The 23166-nt window shown below is 43.0% G+C and overlaps 1 long non-coding RNA gene across 1 annotated transcript; it reads right to left on the minus strand.

Annotated features, from left to right (window-relative positions):
* Positions 1 to 8548: 8548 nt before the first annotated feature.
* LOC308649966 lies at positions 8549 to 9769 on the minus strand. The gene is made up of 3 exons (XR_014022200.1): positions 9513 to 9769; positions 8877 to 9040; positions 8549 to 8704 (listed from the first exon to the last, which is right to left on the minus strand). It is a non-coding gene; the product is annotated as an uncharacterized lncRNA (long non-coding RNA).
* Between the last annotated feature and the right edge of the window lie 13397 nt (positions 9770 to 23166).

Below are 23166 nucleotides of genomic sequence, written 5' to 3' on the forward strand. Positions count from 1 at the left end.
GAAAGAAAAAATGAAAAAATAAAAATTTAAAACCAAAAGAAAAAAAATTATAATGATAATAAACAAATGGAAATTAAAGTTTAAAAAATAATAGTAATAATAATAGAATAAAAAGAATTTTAAAAATTGAAACCATTAATAAGGAAGTTGAAGAACAACAACAACATCAACAACAAAAAGTGAAAATAAAAATTTAAAAAAAATACCAATAATAATCATTAAAATAATAATAATAATAATAATAATAATAATAATAATAAATGCAGTCATAGAGCTCAATTAACTTCTCTTCCAGTAGGTGGAGCTATGCCCACTGGGCCAGGCTTCTCTTCTTGATGGGTGGGAACCAATCACTGTGCCTCAGCTCTTCTTCCCAGACTGTGCGGGTCTCCAATCCTGAGTGCCTAGGGCCTTCTCTTGTGGTTCCTCAAGCCAGGCCCTGCTCACCTGTGACGCTCACCACAATACTGGCTACACACCGGGTCTGCTGCTCCTGGGAGCCCTGTTTCCATGGATGCCTGGGCACACCCTTTCTGTTTGCCTCCCTCAGACCCTAAGTTTGTAGGGCTTGGGGCTGAGGACCCCCAGCGAATTTGTTTGCCCTCAGGTAGCAACTCCCCTGGTAGCTGGTGCAAGGGACCTCTGTTGTCAGCAGAGGGATACCCTGGGTCTGACTATCGTGCTCCGTTGGCTTTTACCTCTGTGAGTTCAGGTGGGCCGACTAGTTATTTCAGCGGGATCATTAGTGCTGAGTCACAAGAAGCAGGCGAACCAGAACTAGAATGCAGCCCAATCCGGGCTCGGTGTGTTCTGAGAGGGGCAGACTGTTCGCCCGGGATCCCCTTCAGCTCAACAGTGCCTAGGGGTCCTGAGCGAACAGTATTTTGACAGTTTACTTCTCCCTATGTTCGCGCAGCTGAAGGGGTTAGAGACTTGATCTCTCTGCGTCCGCCGCCATGTTGGATCACTTAGATTTTAAATTGTCACTCATCTCATCAACTGTTCCATTTTACTCGGCAGCTCACTCGCGCGGTGAAGAGTCTGCTCTATGGTGCTCCGTGGGAAGCGGCAGCGGCGGTGGCGGCGCGGTGGCGGCCCAGCTGTGGCCTTCAGGACCCCCGGGGAGGGGGTGCGGGCTAGGGGAGGGGAGGCAGCGCCTCGGGGCCCGCGTGGGCCGGTACCGGACACGCGGGAGAGCGGGCGGGGTCGGGGAAAGAAATTGAGATCTAGATTTAGGGACTGAGCATGGGAGGAGAGACTGCGGGGGAGAAGCAAAGCGGAAAGGCGGAGAGGAGAAGGGGAAGGGGCTGAGGGAGCCGGGCAGCTCGGGGGCTGCAGCCTTACTGCTCACGCTGAGGTCGTGATGGACTCACTCCACCTTGGCTGGAGTCGTGGCGGATTCACTCCACCTAGGCCCCTTTCTTGACACGGTGCTGAGTCTTTGTCGACAGATCTCCTTTAATGATCTTTACTTCTTCTTTTAAGACGCGGCAACATACACTGCGGGCGCGGCGGCGTGGAGCACGGAGTGGCTTACTCACTTCCCGCCGCCATCTCCTATAGATACTTCATTTTCTATTTTTTTAAGTGAGAAGATATTTCAAGAAAAAGAATGTACTGGGGATGAGGGGGGAATTTAAACAAATTTTATCAACTCTCAAAGAAACCTAACCTGCTCCTTCCCTCCACCGCCACCTAGAATTTGGCACTAGAAATACTCTCTCCTCCAGGAGCAAGTAGTTCTTCTTTAATTGTTACTTAATGACATTTCACCAGGCATCAACAGCTTGGTGCTGTTAAGAGCATTCATTTGCTAATGCATCAACTATTTCCATATCATCAGGCAACTCTAGTCTCTCCCATCTTACCAGAGCACTGCTAACATGGATAAGTCCTATATGGTATCTATTAAAATATAAAAATAGAATACATAAACTAATGTAAAATGGAATGAGAGAAACTAATCAATTCAGAAGAAGATATGGAATGGGGAACAAGTAGAAGTCACATAAAAATACAAGACAAGAACATAATAATACATCCGTGTGGGAGCCTTAAATCCAAATGTCTTCATAATTTTAATACAAGCATACAGATTTAAGTCCAGCTGAAGACAATGATTATTAGACACTCTTCAAAACAGAACATCAAAAATATCTAGAAACGGAAATATTAAAAGGAAACAGGTAAAGTATATGTGCAGGTGAATAGCAGCTTAAAACATATTGTAGTTGTAGTTTAGAGAAATAAATGGAATTCAAAACAAAAAGCATTGCTAGTGATAAAGAGGGCCACCACATAATAATAAAAGGTGTAATTTGACAACAAGTTTAAATAATTCTAAACAATGATGCACCTAATCACAAGGTTTCAAAGTATAGAAAGCAGAACTGAAAAGATAAATCTACCACACTGCAGTAGATTTTCATATAACACAACACTCCCAGAAACTGAGAACCCAAGAATTCAAAGGATCAGTAAAGACAGAGATTTGCAAACAAAAGAATTAAAAAGCTCGACATAATGGGTGTGAAGAACATTGCACCCAATGACAAATATTATTCAAATATTTGTAAAAATTTGCCATATACAGTGCCATGAAGCAAGTTTCAACACAGCCAAAGGAACTGGTATTATAAAAATACATTTTATAATGTTATTAATAAAAATCAATAACACAGATAATTAAAACCATGATATGTTTGAAACTAAGGAATACCTCTAAATAATTTGTGGCCAAAAATATCAAAATGGAAATTCAAAATATTCTAACTGAACAATGATAAAACCTTCAGGATACAGCTAAGGCAGAAGCTCCATGGAAATTCATGGCCTTAAACATTTAGGTTAGTAAAGAAGAAAGGCTGAAAATTAATGATGTAACAGGGAGGGATGGGGGAGAAGGGAGGGGACTGGCACACCTTAGGAACCCAATACTCACTGAAGACCTTGAGTCAACCTCTCCCCCTCTGACTCTTCCCCCAGAGGCTGGGAGAGTAGCAGGACAGGGATGGGGAAAGTTCCTTAATGGGGACTAAGTTACAGTTAGAAGCAAGAATCTCTGCTGTACTGTGGCACAGTGGGGTTATTATAGGTAACGGTGATGTACTGTATATTTTGAAAACCTAGAAGAAAGGATTTTGAAAATTTTACAATAAACAATAAATGTTTAGAGAGATTAACCTCCTTTCAACATTATACAATGTATACATGTTTTTAAACATCATGCTACCCCATTAAAATGCATGATTTTATGTTTTAATGCACTAGTTAAAATATATTTAATTTTTAAATATTTGACCAAAAAAAAAAGATAATGAATCAAAATCCCATTCAATGAAAAGATAATTACCTTTTTGTACAAATTAATCTAGAGCATAGAAAATGAGGGAATATCTCCCAATCTATTTGGTGGGTCAAAAGCAGAGGGAGAATGTAGAATAAGAGTGAGAACAATAGGACATGGTATGGTTAAAGATGAGGAGTCTGGTTCTGCTATGGACTTGTATGAGTTCCTTATATATTCTGGATATTAACCCCTAATTGATATATGTATTTTCTCCTACTCTGCAGGCTGCCTTTTAACTCTATTTTTTCTTTTGCTTTGCAGAATTGGTTTTAAACTGAGGCATAATGTTTGCACATCTTTATGGGGCACATCATGTAATGCAATACATGTATACAGTGCATAATAAGGAAACAGGAGTAATAATATTTCTATCTCTTGGACCATTAATCTTTGTTGTGTGTTGGGAATTTCCTACTCTTCTATTCATTTTGAAACCTATCACAATCTGTTTAACCCAGAGTTGGCCTACTGTGTTAGAGAAGCAGAGTGATTTCTCCACTGTGTTTCAGTGCCCCTTATTGAACCTCTTGTTCCCCTCCCTCTACTCTTCCTAGTTTCTAGTGGCCACTATTCCACTCTGTTCCAAAACACAATTATTAGTTTCCAAAAATGAGTGAGAATATACAGGATTTGTGCTTCTGTGCCTGGCTTATTTCATTTCACATAATGATCTCCAGTCCCATCCGTTTTGCAGCAAATCACAGGATTTTATTCTTTTGTGTGGCCGAAAAGCATTCCATCATTGAATAGACTTCGTTCTTTCTCCATTCATCCACCAAAGGGCACCTGGGTTGATTCCACCTTTTAGCTCTTGTGAGTAGTGCTGCAGAAGATGGGAGGGGGCATGTTTCTTTTTGATATAAGGAGTTCATCTTTGCTAGACGATGGGCAGTTCCATCGTTCGTGTTTCAAGGACTCTCCCTACAGCTTTCTGCAGCGGCTATACTGATTTACATTCCCACCAGCACTGCCCAAGGATTCCCTTTCTCCACATCCTAGCCAGCATTTGCCATTTGTTGTCTTTCTAATAATGCTCATTCAACTGGATCAAGGTAATTACCTCATTTAGTTTTGATTTGCACTTCTCTGATAATTAATTAAATTAAAAATTTTATATATACTTGTTGAACATTTCTATGACTTCATTTGAGAAATGTCTGTTTAGTTCTTAAGTGTATTTTTAATTAAATCCCTTGTCAGCTGAATAGTTTGAAAATATTTTCTCCCATTCTATTCATTATCTCTTAATTCAGTTGACTGTTTCCTTTGCTGTATAAAAGCTTCTTCTTAGTTTGATATAATTCTATTTTCCTGTTTTAACTTTTGTTTTCTGTACCTTTGTGATTCTATCTAAAATATTTTCTATACCAATGTCTTGACATACTTCCCCTGTGTTCTCCTATGGTAATTTCATAGTTTTGGGTTTAACATTTAGGCCTTTGATCCATTCTGAGTTGATTTTTGTGTATGGTGAGAAGGAATCTAGTTTTATTCTTCTGTAAATGTTCAATTTTGCCAGAACCATTTATTGAAGAAGCTGTCTTTTCTCCACTGTATGTTCCTGATAACTTTGTCAAAAATCAGTTAGCCATAGAAATATGTATTAATTTCCAAGTTTTCTATTCTGTTCCTGTGGTCTATGTGTCTGTTTTTATGCCCGTATAATGATGTTTTGATTACCATAACTTTGTGGTATATCTTGAAGTCAGCTATTGAGATGCCTTCAACAATAGCTTTTTTTTGTTGGTGGTGGTGTTTTGTTTTGTTTTTTCAGGATCACTGTGTTTACTCTGGAGGGGTTTTGTGTTGGTTCCATATGAATTTTAAGTTTACTAATATTTCTGTGAAGAAATCATTGATGGTAATTGCATTAAATCTATAATCCATTTTGGGTAATATTCTCATTTTAACAATATTGTTCTTCCAATTCATGAACATGGTATATCTTTCCATTATTTGTGCTAATTTCTTTCATCTGTGTTTTATAATTTTCATTGTAGAGGTTTTTTCACTTCCTTGATTAATTTTATTCCTAAATACCTTAACTTTTATAGCTATCACAAATGGAATTGCTTTCTAAATTTGTTTTCCAGCAAGTTAACTATTGGTGATAAAAATTTTTTGTATGTTGATTTTGTGTCCTGCAACTCTACTGAATTCCTTTATATGTTCTGACAATTTTTGATAGAGCATTTAGTTTTTTTGATGTATATAATCATGTTCTCACTTTGCAGAGCTTTTTAGATCGATGCAATTCCACTTGACTATTTTTGCTTCAATTATCTGTGTTTTTGATGTGATGACCAAAAATGTTATTGCCAAAACTAACAGCAAAAAGCTTTTTTCTTATGTTTTCTTCTCTTAGCTTTACAGTTGTAGGTCTTATCCTAAACTGTTTGATTCATTTTGAGCTGATTTTTGTATATGGCATGAAGTGAGGGTTCAAGTTACATTCTTCTGCATGTAGATATTTGATTTTCCTACAGACTTTCTTTTCATTGCACATTTTAGTACACTGTTAAAGATCAGTTGACTGTAAATATGTGGTGAGGAACTGGAGAAAAAGGAACTCTTGTACTCAGTTGGTGGTACTGTAAATTAATACAGCCATTTTGGAAAACAGTATGTGGGTTTCTCAAAACATTCAATGTAGAACTACCACATAATTCAATAATCCCTCTTATGATTATATATCCAAAGAAAATGAAACCTTGCCAGGCACAGTGGCACACACTTGTAATCCCAGTGACTCAGAGGTCTGAGGCAGGAGGATCGCGAGTTCAAAGTCAGCCTCAGCAAAAGCAAGGTATTAAGAAACTCAATGAGACCCTGTCTCTAAATAAAATACAAAATAGGACTGAGGATATGGCTCAGTGATTGAGTGTCCCTGAGTTCAGTCCCCAGCACACCCCCTCCCACACACACATACCCCCCCCCCCAAAAAAAGAGAGAAAATGAAACCTGGATCTCAAAAAGATATCCCCTGTGTTTACTATGTACTCTTTTTTTATTGGTTCTTTTTAGTGACACATGACAATAGGATTCATTTTTACATAATTATAAAAGCATGGAATATAATTTGTTCTAATTCAGTCCCCAGTACTTACCCATTCCCTCCCCTGGTTACCTTCCCTGTACTCTATTGTTCTTTCTGCTATTTATATGTAGTTTTTAAAAAAAAAAATAGTGTCTGTGGATGAACATGATGGTGAGATTCACTGTGTATATTCATGTATGTACATAACTATGCACTCATATTTATTGCAGCATATTCATCATAGCCAAGACATAGAAACCATCTAAATGTCCATCAACTAATGAACATATAAAGAAAATGTGGCATGTATTTGTATGTGTAGACACACACACACACACACACACACACACACACACAAAATGGAATAATATGCAGTCTTTTTTAGAAAGTGGTAAATCATGCCATGAATTCATGGGGAAGACATTGTGCTAAGTGAAATAAGCCAGTCACAGAAAGGAAAATTCTGTATGAGTGCATTTGTATGTAGAGTTTAAACCAGTCAAATTCATAGAAATAGAGTCGAATGGTGGTTACCAAGGCCTGGGAATTAAAGACAATGGGGAGGTGTTGATCAAAGGGTACCAAATTTCAGCTCTAGAGCCCTAATGGAAAGCACAGCAAATACAGGTAACAATGCTGCATTGTATACTGGAAATTTGATGAAAGGGGAGATCTTACATGTTCTCACCACAAGAAGAAAGAAGGAGAACAAAGAAGGGAGAAAGGGAAATGGTACATATATGAGGTGATGTGAATGTAAATCAGCTTAACAGTGCTTACCATTTCCCAATGTATACATATATCAATACATTGAGGTGTATACTTTAATTACACACACCTTAATAAATAGGGAGAAAAAAAAGAATAAGGAATCTGGAGTTAAATGAAGTTTTTTTTTTTTAAAGTGAGAAATAATTTTTTAATATTTATTTTTTAGTTTTCGGCGGACACAACATCTTTGTTTTTTTTTTTTTTAAAGAGAGAGTGAGAGAGGAGAGAGAGAGAATTTTTAATATTTATTTTTTAGTTCTCGGCGGACACAACATCTTTGTTGGTATGTGGTGCTGAGGATCGAACCCGGGCCGCACGCATGCCAGGCGAGCACGCTACCGCTTGGGCCACATCCCCAGCCCCTGGAGTTAAATGAAGTTTAAATCTTATCTCTATTTATAAGTGAATAATAGGCAAATTGCATAACTTCAGTTTTTCTTATGGGTAAAATATGCATTTAGGACCAACCTACATCACAGATTTGAAAGATTAAAGGAATTGAAAAAGAACTTAGAAAAATAAATGTTCAATAATATATTACTATTTCAAGTAATATTAGTATCAAAACATAACATGAACTTATGTGAAAGTAAAATTTCAAATCAAACTCATAAAAATTAATGTAAATAACCTAAACAAAACATCAGTAAAAACAAAACAAGTATGTATAAATAATACCATGATCTAGTTGGGTTTGCTCTAGGAATTCAGGGTTGATTTGATGTTATTACATCAATTAATGCAACTCACCACATTAACAGCTTAAAAGGAAGTAATTATACATGTATCTTAAAAATTATACAAAAATCCTCTGGCAATAATCAACATCCTTTCATAGTTTAAAAAAGCTCTCAGCAAATTTGGAACAGAGTGCTTCCTTGTTCTGACAAAGAGCAGCCAACAAGGGGCTGGTGAGCATGTGCTCCGCATGTGTGGGGCCCTAGGTTTGATCCCTGGCGCAATGCACGCACACACACAAAGAATACAGAAATAAATAAATAAATAAAAACTTCATTTAAATCAAGAAACACTGAATTTTTTTAAGGTCAAAAGTGAGATCTAACTCATAGGTCTAATCAGAAAATAGTACTTCTGGAAAACCATCCACTGTATTTTCACCCTGTGTTGCAGTTGACGATCAGGGATGGGCCAAGGCTGGTAGGCAGACTCAAAACCAGACTCTTGAGCAATCTGGAGGACTCGAAGCCTAGTGTGAACGCCAGGAGCTTCCTGTAGAATCTCAGCCAAAATGGTAGGACTGGCTGGACCGTGGGATGCATGTGCTTGTTCTCTGCTGCCTTCTCATCCGTGGTGCACGTTGACTTTTATGTTAGAGAAATGGCAGTGTGAAGCTCCAGGACCTAAAGGGACTTCATTTATTCTTTGTGGAACCAAAACTTGAGTATTTACAACTAATGAAGTAGACAGGTGAGTGGGCTCTCCCACTGAAGGAGTAAGGTGAAGTTGGCCTTTATGTCATTCTCCAGTGCCAGAGGAAGCTGTCTTTCTGTTGCAATTTCCTCTCGTGCTAAACTGTGTTCACTCACCTGAAATATAAACTGCTTATATTTGAATAGATGTCCAGGCTGCAGAAGCTTATTTTAAATAATTATGTGAAGCCAAAAATAGCATGGAAATAAAGACAGCTTATAGGCTGTGCTTATGGAACAGTCTGGAAGAATATGCCCCCCTCCTCAGTACTTTGGTAAATGTGCTTACCTTTATTTGACAAAGACACCCTAAAACTGACGGCGATCCGTGCAATTCCACAAAGGCATGCGGAGTTGGAGGGATCCTCTGCTCCCACAAGTTAGCTCAGAGACATCTGGTTTTCTCTCCATGTGATCTCTCTGCTCTTCCATGTTGCATTTGGGACACAGTAACTTTTTAAACAAGATTCAGAACTCTTGTTACATTGTACCACAAGACCACAACTTCCTTAAATCTTCCAACAAAGGAGAGATCTCCCTCCCCTTTTTAAATTTTTTTAAATTTTTTAATTTATTCTTATTTGTTATATATGACAGCAGAATGCATTTCAATTCATAGTACACATATATAGCACAATTTTTCATGTCTCTGGTTGTACATGATGTAGAGTCACCATCCGTGTCTTCAAACATGTACTTAGGGTAATGATGTCCATCTCATTCCACTGCCTTTCCTACCCCCATGCGCCCTGTCTTCCCCTCCCTCCCCTTTGCCCTATCTAGAGTTCATCTAATCCTCCCATGCTCCCCCCGCCAAGCCCCACTATGAATCAGCCTCCTGATATCAGAGAAAACATTCGGCATTTGGTTTTTGGGGATTGGCTTGCTTCACTTAGCATTATATTCTCCAACTTCAACCATTTACCTGCAAATGCCATGATTTTATTCTCCTTTAATGCTGAGTAATATTCCATTGTGTATATATATACCACAGTTTCTTTATCCACTCGTCTATTCCTCTCTTTTCATTCCCGGGTAATGTTGGCTTTTGTTTTGCCAAAATAAACTGCTTCTTGCCCCAAACCTTTTTCTCCCTCCTTTTTTTTTTTTCTTGAGTGGATATAAACAGCCGGTTACAGCCAGAGTCTTATTCATCATCTACTCAAAAAACAAGTTGCCTTATCTGCAAGGACAAAGAGGGCTTCATTTCTTCAATACCCTAAGAGGCAGACAGACATAATTAGCATTCCACCTTATAGAGCATCAAAGAATGCGCAGCTAAGCAGATCCTCCCATCCCCATTAAGCCCGTCCGAGCAACAAGGCCGTCCACGCACGGTTGCTATCACACCACCGTCATGAACAGCCACTCAGAATGATGGCGTGGGGACCATGGACCACTGCTTCTTCCACGGTTGTAATGGAATAACTTCAGAGAGGGTATGACAACCTGGTAAGGAAAGAATGGGAAAAGCAGGTGGGCAAAGGGGAGATTCTTGTGAAGACCATATGACAGAGTTTTGGAAATATTTTGCACTTAAAATTATATCCTTAGCAATTTTTCATTAAATAATCTTCAACATCACTTTTTTATTTATTTTTCATTTTTATTTTTTAACCTTACTTTTTTTGGGGGGTGGGATACTGGGGTTTGAACTCAGGGGTGCTCAACCACTGAGCCCCATCCCCAGCCCTGTTTTTTATTTTATGTAGAGACAGGGTCTCACTGCTTAGCACCTTGCTCTTGCCGAGGCTGGCTTTGAACTCAAGATCCTCCTGCCTCAGCCTCGAGAGCTGCTGGGATTAGAGGCATGAGCCACCACACCCGGCTTGACCTTACTTGTAATGACTGCCTAATCACCTGTATAAGTACAGAACTTAATTTTTAATCACAAAAATAATTTCTTATTGTCAGATATTTTCATTATTTCTTATTTCTGGCTATTATAATTTGTCTCAGTCCATTTTCCAATGTTGTACCTGAAACACAGACTGGGTAATTATAACAATAGAGGTGTATTTAGCTCGAGGTTCTGAAGAGGGGTACTCCAGGAACGCTGCTCAGGAGAGGGCCTTCTTGCTGCAGTACCACGTGGTGGAGGGCATCATGTGTGAGACAGCAACGGTGCTAGCTTGGGTCTCTCCCTCTTCTTATAAAGCCACAAATTCCATCACGGGAGCCCCATCCTTGTGACTTCATCGAATCATAATTGTCTCCCAAAGGTCACATCTTCAAATGACATTACAATACGAATGTGGAGGTTAGGTTTCCAGCACATAAACTTCAGGGAACACATTCCAAACAGGGCATATGTAATGTCTCTGGGATCATCCTTGTAAATTAATGTGGCTCGCATCTGTGATTATTTTCTTTGAATGCATTCCTGGAAGTAAAATTGTCAAGCCAAAGGATGTTAGCTTTTTTAAAACAACTGAAGAACATTGCCAAAATGCTCTTCAAAGACTTTGTGCTGATTTACATCCCTGCTCTCAGTAGGGAACACAGACTGTCACCCTGGAAAGGCAGCATCTCTGTGTTCAGGAACTCGGTCCCCAGGCTAAGAGGATACTGCCTGTCAGCGTCTCTGAGTTGACTTTGGCCCTAGTTCTTTAGGCTTTCGATTGCTATTGGTTTCTTCTTTTTCAGATTAAAAGTACTCTTTAGGGGCTGGGGTTGTGGCTCAGTGGTAGAGGACTCACCTACACATGCAAGGCCCCAGGTTCGATCCTCAGCACCACATAAAAATAAATAAATAAAATAAAGGTATTGTGTCCATCTACAACTAAAAAATAAATATTAATAAATAATTAAAATAAGTACTCTTTACACAATTTGTAAATTTGATAAATGCTAATAAATTGACAAATATTATACATTTTCATTCAAATAAACAATGAGAGCTAACATACAGGCATCCAGTATCTCATACAGGCCTTATTTTAAGCACTGCATATGCTAAGTGTTCACAACATAATTGAATAGGAGGGCGGGCTGGGGATGTGGCTCAAGTGGTAGCGCGCTCTCCTGGCATGCGTGCGGCCCGGGTTCGATCCTCAGCACCACATACAAACAAAGATGTTGTGTCCGCCGAAAACTAAAAATAAATATTAAAAAAAAAATTCTCTCTCTCTCTCTCTCGCTCTCTCTTTAAAAAAAAAATAATTGAATAGGAGGGGGTTACTTTCTAGAATGAGGAATCTGAACCCACACGAGGTTAAATGGCGGAGCAGAGATTAAAACCCAGGGATTCTGACTCCAGAATCTAAGAAATTAATCATGACATCACACTATGTTCCTGAGACCAAAATTAGCTATAAATTGCCTCTTACAAATGATACAAATATCTTTTTTGATTATCTGTTTTCTATTAAAAAAATTTTTTAGGAAAAAATTAACATGTGTTAGTGAGCTTTCTGTTACTGTAACAAACACCTGACAAATATGATGAATCAACTTATAAAGAGAACATGTTTGTTTTAACTCATGGAAGTTTCGGTTCATGGTGGCTTGGACCCACCCTTTTTGGACCCGTGGCAAAGCAGGACATCATGACAGGGAGCACATGGTGGAGGAAGCTGCTCACCTCATGGAGAGCCATGGCAGGACTGAGATCCCAATGTCCCCTTCATGGCCACACAGGACCTAACTCTCTCCCTCAGCCTCCCCCCTTAAAGGTCCCACCATCTCCCAAGAGTGCCACGGACGGGGGACCAAGTCTTCAACACATGGGCCTCTGAGGGACATTTCAGTCGCAAACTACAGCAGTAAGCCATCCGGCTATCCTGGCCCCAACGTTCTTCCAGCCAATGTACTCACGGTTCCCATCTGTCCATATTTGAGTGTACTGCTCTAAACCCCCATCCAGAAGGCTCTCAACCTGAGAGAACCATATGAAGTCTTGTTCTTTCCCCACACACACCAATCGTGACTTCCAGTGTGGCTAATGTATATCAGCTAAATTAAGGAAATTGGGGGTACTCCCCGTTGCCCTCAAGTGTGGTTTTCCTTGTCCCTGCTACATCTGTGGAGGGTCTCTCACTACATATGAGACAAGGCTCTACCTGGGAAGGGCAGGAAGCCCTTCTCAATGGTATTTATTCCAGAGGAAATATAAATTATCACTGTATGGTAAAGCACACGGGTGGAATCCAACAGATTTGGAGAGTCTGGTAGGTAAATGTTCTGTGGCAGGCAGGATTCATCCTGGGACATCCTGAGAGCATCTAATGTGGAGACTCTATGAAGAAAAGAACAGTCCCCCAGTAAGCAACGAGTGGCCACAGGGAAAGTCCCAAGCCCAGAAAAGATGAAAGACCTGGGCTAGAAGCATCATTTGCTTCTAAAAGTGAGCACTAGGGACAGAGGATCTTGGAGATATTGATGTGCAACTGATGCCAGGATCCTCTGCGAAGGTCCATTAACCACCCCTCAAAGTGGATTATAAAAAGCTCGTCTGAGGGTAGCATCTGCCCTTACTCCCAGTGTTAAGCCTCTTGCCCTTCTTGGGTCTACAGTCAGAGGGGAGAAGGGTACTGCGAAATGGCAATTCCACAGCAGTGACCACGGGCAGGAACAGGCTGTGAACACCGTCAGGTAGAGATGGGCCCTGAAATTGTGGGTGGGAGCTGAGTGAAAGTGACAAAGTGACTCCTATATGAGAGTTGCCAGGAAACAAGGATGGCAGGCCACACGCTCTGTTCTGTGCCACTTGCCCAGGCACCCTGACAGCCAGCGCCCTCTTTTACTGTCCAGCATGTCTCCCATGTTTGGCTGATATATTGTCCAATCAAACTTCTGGTTCCAGTCAAGATGGAGTAGTCCTCCCCTGAGGAGAAGGTCGGGGAGAGTCCCCTGGGGTCCCTCAATCTCTTACACTCCCCACGGGCACTAGAGAAGCCAGAGACCTGGAACTGCCAAGGGTGCAGAAGGGGAGTCTGCCCCCTACACAAGGACCAGAAAACCCTTCTGATAATACCTACCCTCCCGGTACACCGAAAGAAAACCATCTATATCCCTGACCCCTAGGTGCTAGCAGGGCTAAACAGGAAGTGTACTTTCCACACATTCATGATGTCAACAAACCAGGAAGGGGTGGTCATGAGTTGGTGTTCTGCTTTTGCAGGGATAGAGCCAGCAGGGAACTGAACTCACTTGTCATGGAACAGCAATGAGGCCAAACAAGATGGCACAAGGTGCCGCAACCCAGCACTTCACTTTACCTCTGTTTGGATACCAGCGTATCCCACACATCAAAGGGTGTAGTCCCCAACAAGACTATTGTCACTTAAGATGCCAGCTGAACTTCAGGGATCCCTAAGTCATTCACACTTACAACCAATTGGCAACAAATTTAGGAAGTCCCACAACCCTCTCTGGTTTGATAATACACTAGAAAGACAGATCTCAAGAAAGCACCAGACTTACCACTTCGGTTTTATTATATAAGATAAAAATCAGGACCAACCAAATGAAGAGGCATATAGGGTGACTTCTGAAGCACTCAGTTCCCTGCTGTCTTGCTCATCAATGCGTTCACCAATCAGGAGACTCCAGTGTCCAGAGTTTCTATTGGGATTTCATTACATAGGCAAGGTTGATTAGACCATTGGCTACAAGGTTCAACTGAGTCTCCATCCTCCGCTTCCCTCCCCAGAAGTCCAACTGGGTCAAAGCCTCACCCCTCTCATCACACAGTTGCTCTAATATACAGGCAACCTGAGTCATCTCATCTTTTAGGATGATCCAGGGCATGATCCAAGGAGCTCATGAAAAACAAAGACACCCCTCTTGCTTAAGAATTTCCAAATATTTGGAATCTCCCTCCAGGAACCAGGCACAAAGGATGCTCTAATTCTTTATTGTGTAATATGCTCCCTTTACGCCCACCCACCCCTGGGATCGGCAGGGCAATGATATCTACTCCCATGTGGACCTGCACATTCCACCCCAACTGACTGCCTGCAAAACACACACACACACACACACACACACACATACACACACATACACACACACACACACACACACACGATTAAACAGGAATGAGAATCTCAAAACTTGATACCCCAAATGTCTGGATAGGTTTGAAAAATCACTCCCCACCAAAAAAGAACCAGGAAAATCTCCACTTGAATGAGAAAAGACAATCAACCAATATTGGCACCAAGCCAGCATCGCTGGGGGAGGATTTTAAATTGTATGATTGCCCTACTCTAAACATAAAGCAGATTGTTCCCATACTGGAGAAAAGCTTGATTATGGAAGTCAGATAGTGGTGAGGAATGGTTTTCAAGAGGTGGCAATGTCAGCCTTAGAGTTTTCTAGAATCAGGGTAATATTGAAGGAAGGAAGCAAAAATCAAACTACTAGGACACAGCTAGGCTCCCTCCATCGAACAAACTGTAACCAGGAGGAGGGCAGAGTCACCTCATGAGATCTGCCCTCGTCATTCTCCCAGCCGTCACCGAGGTGGAGCCAAGTGAGGATTAGGGTCCAGTCAGGGGCCAGGGCAATGCTGGGGGATTGTTTGGATTGTGTGTGTGTGTGTGTGTGTGTGTGTGTGTGTGTGTGTGTGTGTACACAGATTTTATAGTCCACAGACAACAAAATGGACATGGAGGTTGACTTAGGGAAGAACAAACAAGGTCATGGCCCTGCCTCAGACATCTCACAGTGTATCGGGCTCAACACAAACACAAGTGCCCATGATTCACAGCAGTTGTTGTGATTTGGGAGAGTGCAGGGGGTGTATTCACCTCTGACCCACCCCTGGTTACTGAGATTTGTGCAGAGCTGGGGAAGGTGTGTAAGGGACCACAAGAGACTGTCTTATGCAACAGCAGGAGGGTTTATTTGGAGACCAGCATGCTGGGGCTCAGAGCTCACTTTAGCAAAGAGAGAGAGAGCCCTGAGAACAGCTTAAGCAGAGCTTATATACTTTCCTTGGAGAGGGCAGGGAGAGAAGTTACATTTTGTAGTTTGGCAGTTGGGGACAGCTCATTCTGGGAACAAGATTAGCAAACAGTGTTCTGTTAAATATATAGAAAAACGGAGTGACAGGTACCTATTTTATTAACCTTTCAGGTGGATCCTGCCCTTGTCCTGGTTGCTTAACCTGGACTTTTCCTTGTCGACAGAGGGATCTTAACCATGTCTCCTCTTTACCCTCTTTCTAGAAAGGCTGACACTGACACGTCTTGAAAACCATGCATCACAACCATCTTATTTCTATAATGAAGGCTTTTCTGGGAAAGTACTTCTGGGAATGTTTCCACATCTGCACCATCTTGGTGTCCATGTCTGTTGTCTTTTTCATTCAAGTGGAGGTTTTCCTGGTCCTTGGTAGGACAAGTGACTTTCATGGTGTCCTGGACACCTCGGTACCATGTTGCCAGAAGCATCTGATTTTGGAAAGACCCAAAGGCACAAGCAGTGCCAGCACCAGGCCACACTGAGAGCCACTTCTGGACCTGACTTCTGCTCCCTAGCAGCTCTCTGCCACCACAGTTGTTTCAAGCTTCACAGGGGATTTTGAAAGTGGAACGGTCACAAGATTAAGATGACTTGTTCTTCTCCAAGGATGTCAAATAGTACAAGGAATAACTAAGGAAAAACAAGTTTAAGTCCCCCACGCTCCTGAAATTTGGGCTCACATTCCTCCAGGACAGCCTGCTGTTTCTTGTTTCCATCCCCAGCCCACAAACCAGAGGACACATGGAAACTGGCAGGCCCCTTGCTAAAGAGCTATGTATTGTGACAAAGCCAGTTGTCACGGCCACATGAAGTCATCTGGCCTGAGCATGGGAGTGGCTTGGCTTAGCAGGCCATGTCATTCCTTGTGCTATGGAATATTGTTTTGGCAAAAAGCAAGAAGCTGTATGTTCTCACTCTCGGGAAACCATCCAACACCCCCCTCATCCAGTTCAGGGCAAGCATGTGGCTCCCCTGAGACGTGCTCCCCTGTGCCTGGACATTCTCCGTGGGTTGCTTTTCTGTTGGGGGCTACCACTCCAGAGAAGGAAGGTGTCAAGGTGACATGACCTGGCTAGTGGTTATGTTGCAAAGGTCTGGGGCTGTGCACTCTCCCAGGTCAAATGTGAGGCTAACTCTCTCCAGAGTCCACTTTTCACCTGGGTGGTCTGTTAAAAAAAAAAAAATTAGGCCTTTTACAGAATCATAGGAGTTTAGAGCTGGAAGGAAGCTTAAAGACCAACTGCTCTAACACTCGATTTTTATTATAAAAAGATTAGGCCCAGAGAGGTTAAGTAATTTGCACATGTTTACACAGCCAATCCAGTTACAGAGCCAGGATGGTGCTGAGGTCTCCAGAGGATGTAAGACTCAACTTCAAGTCCAGGCTCTCTACAGTTTTTTGGTTGAGACTAATTTTTAAAATGATTCCAAAGATTTGAATTGTGAATACAATTAAAACCTCTGGGTATTTTTTTGTAAATGTCTCTGCTTCTCTGGAATAAACAATACACTATTCTAGAATTGAAACTTACACTGAAATGTAAAGAGTGCCTAATGTGGGCTGGGTTTGTGGCTCAGTGGTAGAACACTTGCCTGGCATGTGTGAGGCACTGGGTTCCGTTCTCAGCACCACATATAAGTAAGTAAATGAAATAAATATCCATCAACAACTAAAAAAAAATATTTTTAAAAAAGAGTGCCTAACATAACCTTGTTCCATTGAACCTGAGGACGTCAGCCTTTGAGATGGTGAGAATGGGATTTCAGGTGGATTTCAGGTTTGCATCTAGAGCCCTAAGTAAACAAGCCATGTTTGTCATCTCTGATTGATCTGGAGGCTAGGATTAGTCGTAACCCACTCACCCAGCACCACGTCCTCATACCAGAATCAAATCATCATGGTAAGAAGGGGATTGGTGAGGCAGACGTGTACTGACATCCTAGGCCAGAAACACAAAGCCAAGAAAGCAGTAACCAGATAGGACATGTGTCCGGCTTAATGTAGAGCACGCACACACAATGCACAGCAGGTCTGGGTTCTGAGCGTTTTCTGTAAGGCGAGAATTGTCAGTACCTGTGCTCGATGTAAGAGAGGATTCACGTTTCCTAGAAGATATAGTATTTAGATAAAGAGCAAGTGCTCACTGAATTATATTTCTTACTGAATCTGTATTTTGGGGGACACTAGCTATCCTTGTCTTATGACCAAATGCCTTGATATCTATAGTGGACTGGTGACGGCCCCCAAAAGATGTCCACCCAGAACCTGTGAATGTAAACTTCTTTGAGAAAAGGGGCTTTGCAGATGTCATGAATTCAAAGATCTTGGAATGAAGAGATAATCTTTGATTATCTGGGTGGAGTCTAAGTCCAGTGATGTCCTCCTAAGAAGAGAGGGCTGGGGGTATCGCTCAGTGGTAGGGTGCATGCCTGGCAAGTGTGAGGCTCTGGGCTGGATCCACAGCACCACAGAGAGGAGGTGGAAAGAAGATAGGAGAGAAGGGAAAGGAAGAGATGGAAGAGGAGAGAGGAGAGGGGAGGGGAGGGGAGGACAGAGGAGGGGAAGGGAAGGGAGGGGAGGAGAGGGGATGGGGGGAGGGGAGGAGAGGGGAAGCCCATGGGAAGATGCAGTCAGAGGTCAGGTCAGGTGCTGTCACAGTGAGGGAAGACCTGGAGCCACCAGAAGTTGGGAGAAGCTCTTCCCCTGGAGCTTCAAAAGGACTGTGGCCCTACAGACATGTTGATTTGGCCCAGAAACATGATTTCAGACGTCTGGCCTCCAGAACTGTGGGAGAATCATTTCCTCGGCCACAGCACTCCAAGTCTGCCTCCACAGTCACAGCTTCTTTGCCTCTCTGTGTCTCGGCTCCCACTGCCGCTCTCTTATAATGACACATGTGACAGCACTTGGGGGTCTCTCACATAATCTAGGGTAATCTCCTCTTCCCAAAACCCTTCACTTAGTCACACCTGCAAAGATCCTTTTTCCAAGTAAAGTCACATTTACAGGTTCCAGAGATAAGTCCCTAATGTCTTGGGGAAGCCTTTTGTGCCTCCAACTCCCATGTCTCCTTGGCTTTAATGCAGTAAAGACCAGCGTGGACCAGTGGCCTTCCCCACACCGTGTGGTATGCCATCTGAACACTTGGCTGTCAAGGTCACAGCAGTAAAGAGAGAAAGGAGTTGGGAAAGCATTCTGGCTTTTCCCTGCCTTAGCCTGAAAATCGATCACATCAGCTCCGCTCACAGTGCATTGACCAGACAACCTAACTTCAAGGAAGGCCAACATATGTAAATGAGCAGTGGATGATTGGTGGCCGCTGACTGTCTGCAGCTCAGGAGGTCCCCCAAGTGTCGGGATCTGAGCCAGAAACAACAGATTCTCTCCCCCATATCTCCTCCACAACAGCATCTCTGTTCCTCACTGAGCCATCCCTCCCCCACCGCTAGTTCCTGTCTCAAAAGTGGCAGCACTAACCAGTCTGACCAAAGCCTTAACTTGGAATTTTCCATCTGGACTAAGAGGAAAAGATATCTATCCCTTTGTCAAGCTGGTGCAGTGCCCTTCTGACACTGACCACCCTGAGTGAGGGCAAATTCCACAGGTTAAGGGCACAGTCCTCTACAGACTTCCCTCATGTCAAACATCAGCTGCAACCCCAGGAGGTCCCTGGCCATCCATTCTTCTGACCAACTACTAGAAATTCAGGGGTTTCCATCCCTGGTAGGTGAGCAAAAGAAAACCCAGGTAAACACTTACTTAGGGTTACAGTTTTATTATAAAGATATAAAGAGACAAGTCAGGATCAGACAAAGAAAAGAGTCACATAGGTTATTTCTAGAAGGTTCCAGATGCAAAACTCCCACATCTTCAGAGGGCATCACCCTCCCAGCACATCGGTTTGTAGATGCCAGAATTTTTATGGGGCTTCATTATGTAGGGATGATTGATGGAGTCAACAGTCCCATGACTGAACCGGTCTCCAACTCTCTCCCCTCCAGGAGGTCTGGCTGATAACACCTGGCTCACAGCCCAGCTCTCTAACGGTTGGCCTTTCCTTTCCAGAATGGCCAGCCCTATCCTGAAACTATCTGGGGGCCAGCCATGAGTCACCTCCATGGCTAAACTCAGGTGTGGTCCAAGCAGCCCACGATGAATAACAAACACACCCCTACCACTCAGGAAAGTCAAGAGTTTGGAAGCTGCCTCTAGGAAACAGGGACCAAGGTCAACCAAGTCCATTGCACAACAGCTGGGCAATGGCAAAGCCTGCAGACTGTGCTACCAGGTGCACCCGCTCCCATCGCCTACCACACAGAGGAATCCACCTGCGGGAGGAGGATGAAAGCGGCAAAGAGAGAAGCAGGGGCGAGAGGTGGGGAGCAAGAACACGCCCGGACACAGTCGGGCGCCCTGGGCGCAGCGTGCCTTTCCCACTTCAGAGTCCTCGCTCTTGCCCAAGCCACGTGAAGTTGAATCCCTGTGCTTTGAAACCCCGATGGCCCGGTCCTTCCAGCATGCTGTCTGGCTGGGGGGTGAGAAATGCAGAAGAGGACAGTTACAAGGAGGTAACCTAAGAGTAGTCACACACCTTTATATGAGCAAGTTCCCAAAGAGGAGGACAAAATTGTTCCTCCAGGAGAAGTTCAAGAGCTACAAACCCCACCTTCATTCCACTCCTCCCTCCTCGGCAGGCCAGATCTTGGAGTGACAGGACAAACACCCCAGGAAACCGTGCTGAGCGCGGGTGGAAATGCAACCCAAGGAACAGCAGGGGCTCCCTTCACCTCTCCCATTATCTCCAAGGGAGGCGGACATGCTGGAAAGCACACTCATGGGCACTACACTCAGAGCTCAAAAGGCCATGTTGATTTTAAAACAAATCCAACATTGTTGCATTCACCTTTTTAAAATATCAATTTACAGGCTGGGGCTGGGGCTCAGCGGTACCGCACTTGCCTGGCAAGTTTGAAGTACTAGGTTCCATCCTCAGCACCACATGTAAATAAATAAATAAAATAAAGGTCTATCAACAACTAGGAAAATATTTTTTTTTAAAAAAAGGCAATTTAGAGCTCCCCAAAACAAGTTGAAAGATGCATTTCGATGGCTGTCAGGTGGAAGGCATAACAGCAAATTCACGAGGGACATTTTCCACTTCTGAAGCATTGGAAACTACTGCTTTACACAGTGGGTGAGCTTCTGAGACTCACTCTGTGAGTGCCAGACAATGTCAGAGCTGCAGTCTGCTCCGCTCACCCTGGCCATCAGCCCCGTGTCATCGCCCCCCAGCCCTTACTAGGTCTATAAGCAGAGCAAAAGCAAGAAAGAATAGGTGTTGATTCTCTGAAAAGTACATTTCCCACCAGGAGAGCCCCAACTCTGGGTGGGTGTGATGAGCAGAGACTGGCAGCCCACTCTGAGCAGCTCTTACTAACGTCCTTCCATGGATGCAAATTGCCAGCTTCAATGTGAGCTGGTAAGTCCCCAGGGCAGCCTCAGCTCATGCAAATTTGACAAGGAGATTTGGTGCTCAGGGTGTCCTTTATCAGAGAAAGCAGAACAGAGTCTGAAACCCCTAGAGAGCTGGTGAGAACGTGGTTATTGATGAGCTTGGACCTGTAGACAGCATCTGGCAAAACCGCCAGTTGCCTACCCACCTCCCACCACCCGCAGGCATCCTCCTGTAGCATAAAGTATGCGGTGGAGACACCAGAGAAAGGGCAGGTTTGCAGCAGGGAAGAAATCAAGAGCTTAGTTTTGACATCTTAAATTAAAGACAACAACTAGGTCTGTATTTCTGGCAAATTCTGACTACCGGGGTAATGGGCACTACACTGCACAGCTACCTGGCTGATGTCTCAGGAGCCAGAAATGAGCATCCGTCATAGCCAAGTGCTTCCAAGACTGTGGTTTAGAAAACTAAACTTCAGAACATTTCAACAGCACCTGGGAATACCAGCCAAGGACTGTCTTCTCAGCAGGGGGGCCAGCCAAGACTTGTACTGAATGAAATGAAGACATTGACTACCGTTTTATTCAATCTCCCTACATGCCAGGTCCCGTACTAAGAATTTTATGTCTGGTTTGGATGTGAGGTGTCCCCCAAAATCTTACGTGTGAGATAATGCAAGAAGGTTTAGAGGAGAAATGATGGAGTTATGAGAGCCTTAATCTGATCAGTGAATTCATCCCCTATTGGGATTAACTGAGTGGTAACTGAAGGCAGGTAGGGTGTGGCTGGAGGAAGTGGGTCCCTGGGGGTGTGACTTAAGGGTGTCTATTTTGTATCTGGAGAGTAGAGTCTCTCTCTCTCACTGCTTCTTGGTCATCATGTGAGCTTATTCCCTCACCACACTCTTCCACCATGGAGTTCAGCCTCATCTTGAGCCCCAAGTAAAACAGCCAGCTGAGTCCTCAAATAAACTCTCCTCCTCTGCAGTTGTTTGGGTCAGGCCTTTTAGTTACAGTAGCCAAAAAGCTGACTAAAACATTATACAAATAACATCTCATTAATTCTCACAATAACCTTGCACAATAGGCAGGTTTCCCCATTTTGCAGATGAGGAGATGAAAGCTCGTACTCCAAACACCTACTCCTATGCAGCCAATGCTCCTGATGCCCTTCCAGCTGCTGCCACCCCACCTCCAATACTTGTGGATCCTGGTTTTTATACTAGAAAGTTCCCTCTCCACCTATGGTCCAAGCAAAGCATGTGGCTCAAAGTTAGCAGCCTCCAAGAGAAGTTGAATGAGATCCACAAATGCAAGCTAGCAGATTAAATTCTAACTTTTGTGGTTAGTGGAAACATTAAAAAACAAACAAAATTTTAAAAATTAATTTCTATAATCTGTTTCATTTAACCCAATATATCCAAAATATTATCATTTCACCATGTAATCAATGTTCATATTATAGATATTATTAAGTTATAAATATGCTGGGAATGATAAAGGAGAGAAAACAGCAAATGAACACAGGGTTATGGGGTGAGGAGGGTGCTATTTTTTTGTGAGATCAGTTAGCACAAACTCTGAGCAGAGAGGAATGAGTGAGAAGTGGGCCACGTGAGTGTTTGTCTCCTGAGCTGAGGGGAGTGCAAGAGAGAAGACCTCAGGTGAGACGTCTGAGCAGGTGGGGAGTCGGAGAAGTCCTATGTGAAAAGCTCTAGCTTGAAGGAAAAGATGGAGGGACAGTCTGAGGGCAGGTGTTGAAATCAGGTAGGGCACGTTCTTCTCATCTGAACATGGCAAGAAGATAAATGGCACCATCTGTCATACACTTGAACACTCACGACTGAATGGGACCAGACCAAGTGGGCAAGATGCTGGAAGGCCCATTAAGGGGGCTGCACCGTCTTCCAGGAGAGGAGAGATGGTTGGAACTAGAGTGGTGAGACACTGTTGGATCTGGGTGTCAATTTGAGGATTTGCTTGTGCTTGGGAGATGTCAGAGAAAGAGAAGAGTTGGGGAGAACTGCCCTGAAGATCAGGGGTTGGAAGAAATGAAAGAAAGGACTTGCCTTTTATTGAGAAAGAGACACCTGGAGGAAGAGCAGGTTTGGAGCGGAGAAGAAACCCAGAGCTCAGTTTGGGTGTCTTAAAT

The sequence above is a fragment of the Spermophilus citellus genome, assembly GCF_964194105.1.
Source record: "Spermophilus citellus genome assembly, chromosome: 5".
Lineage (NCBI taxonomy): Eukaryota > Metazoa > Chordata > Mammalia > Rodentia > Sciuridae > Spermophilus > Spermophilus citellus.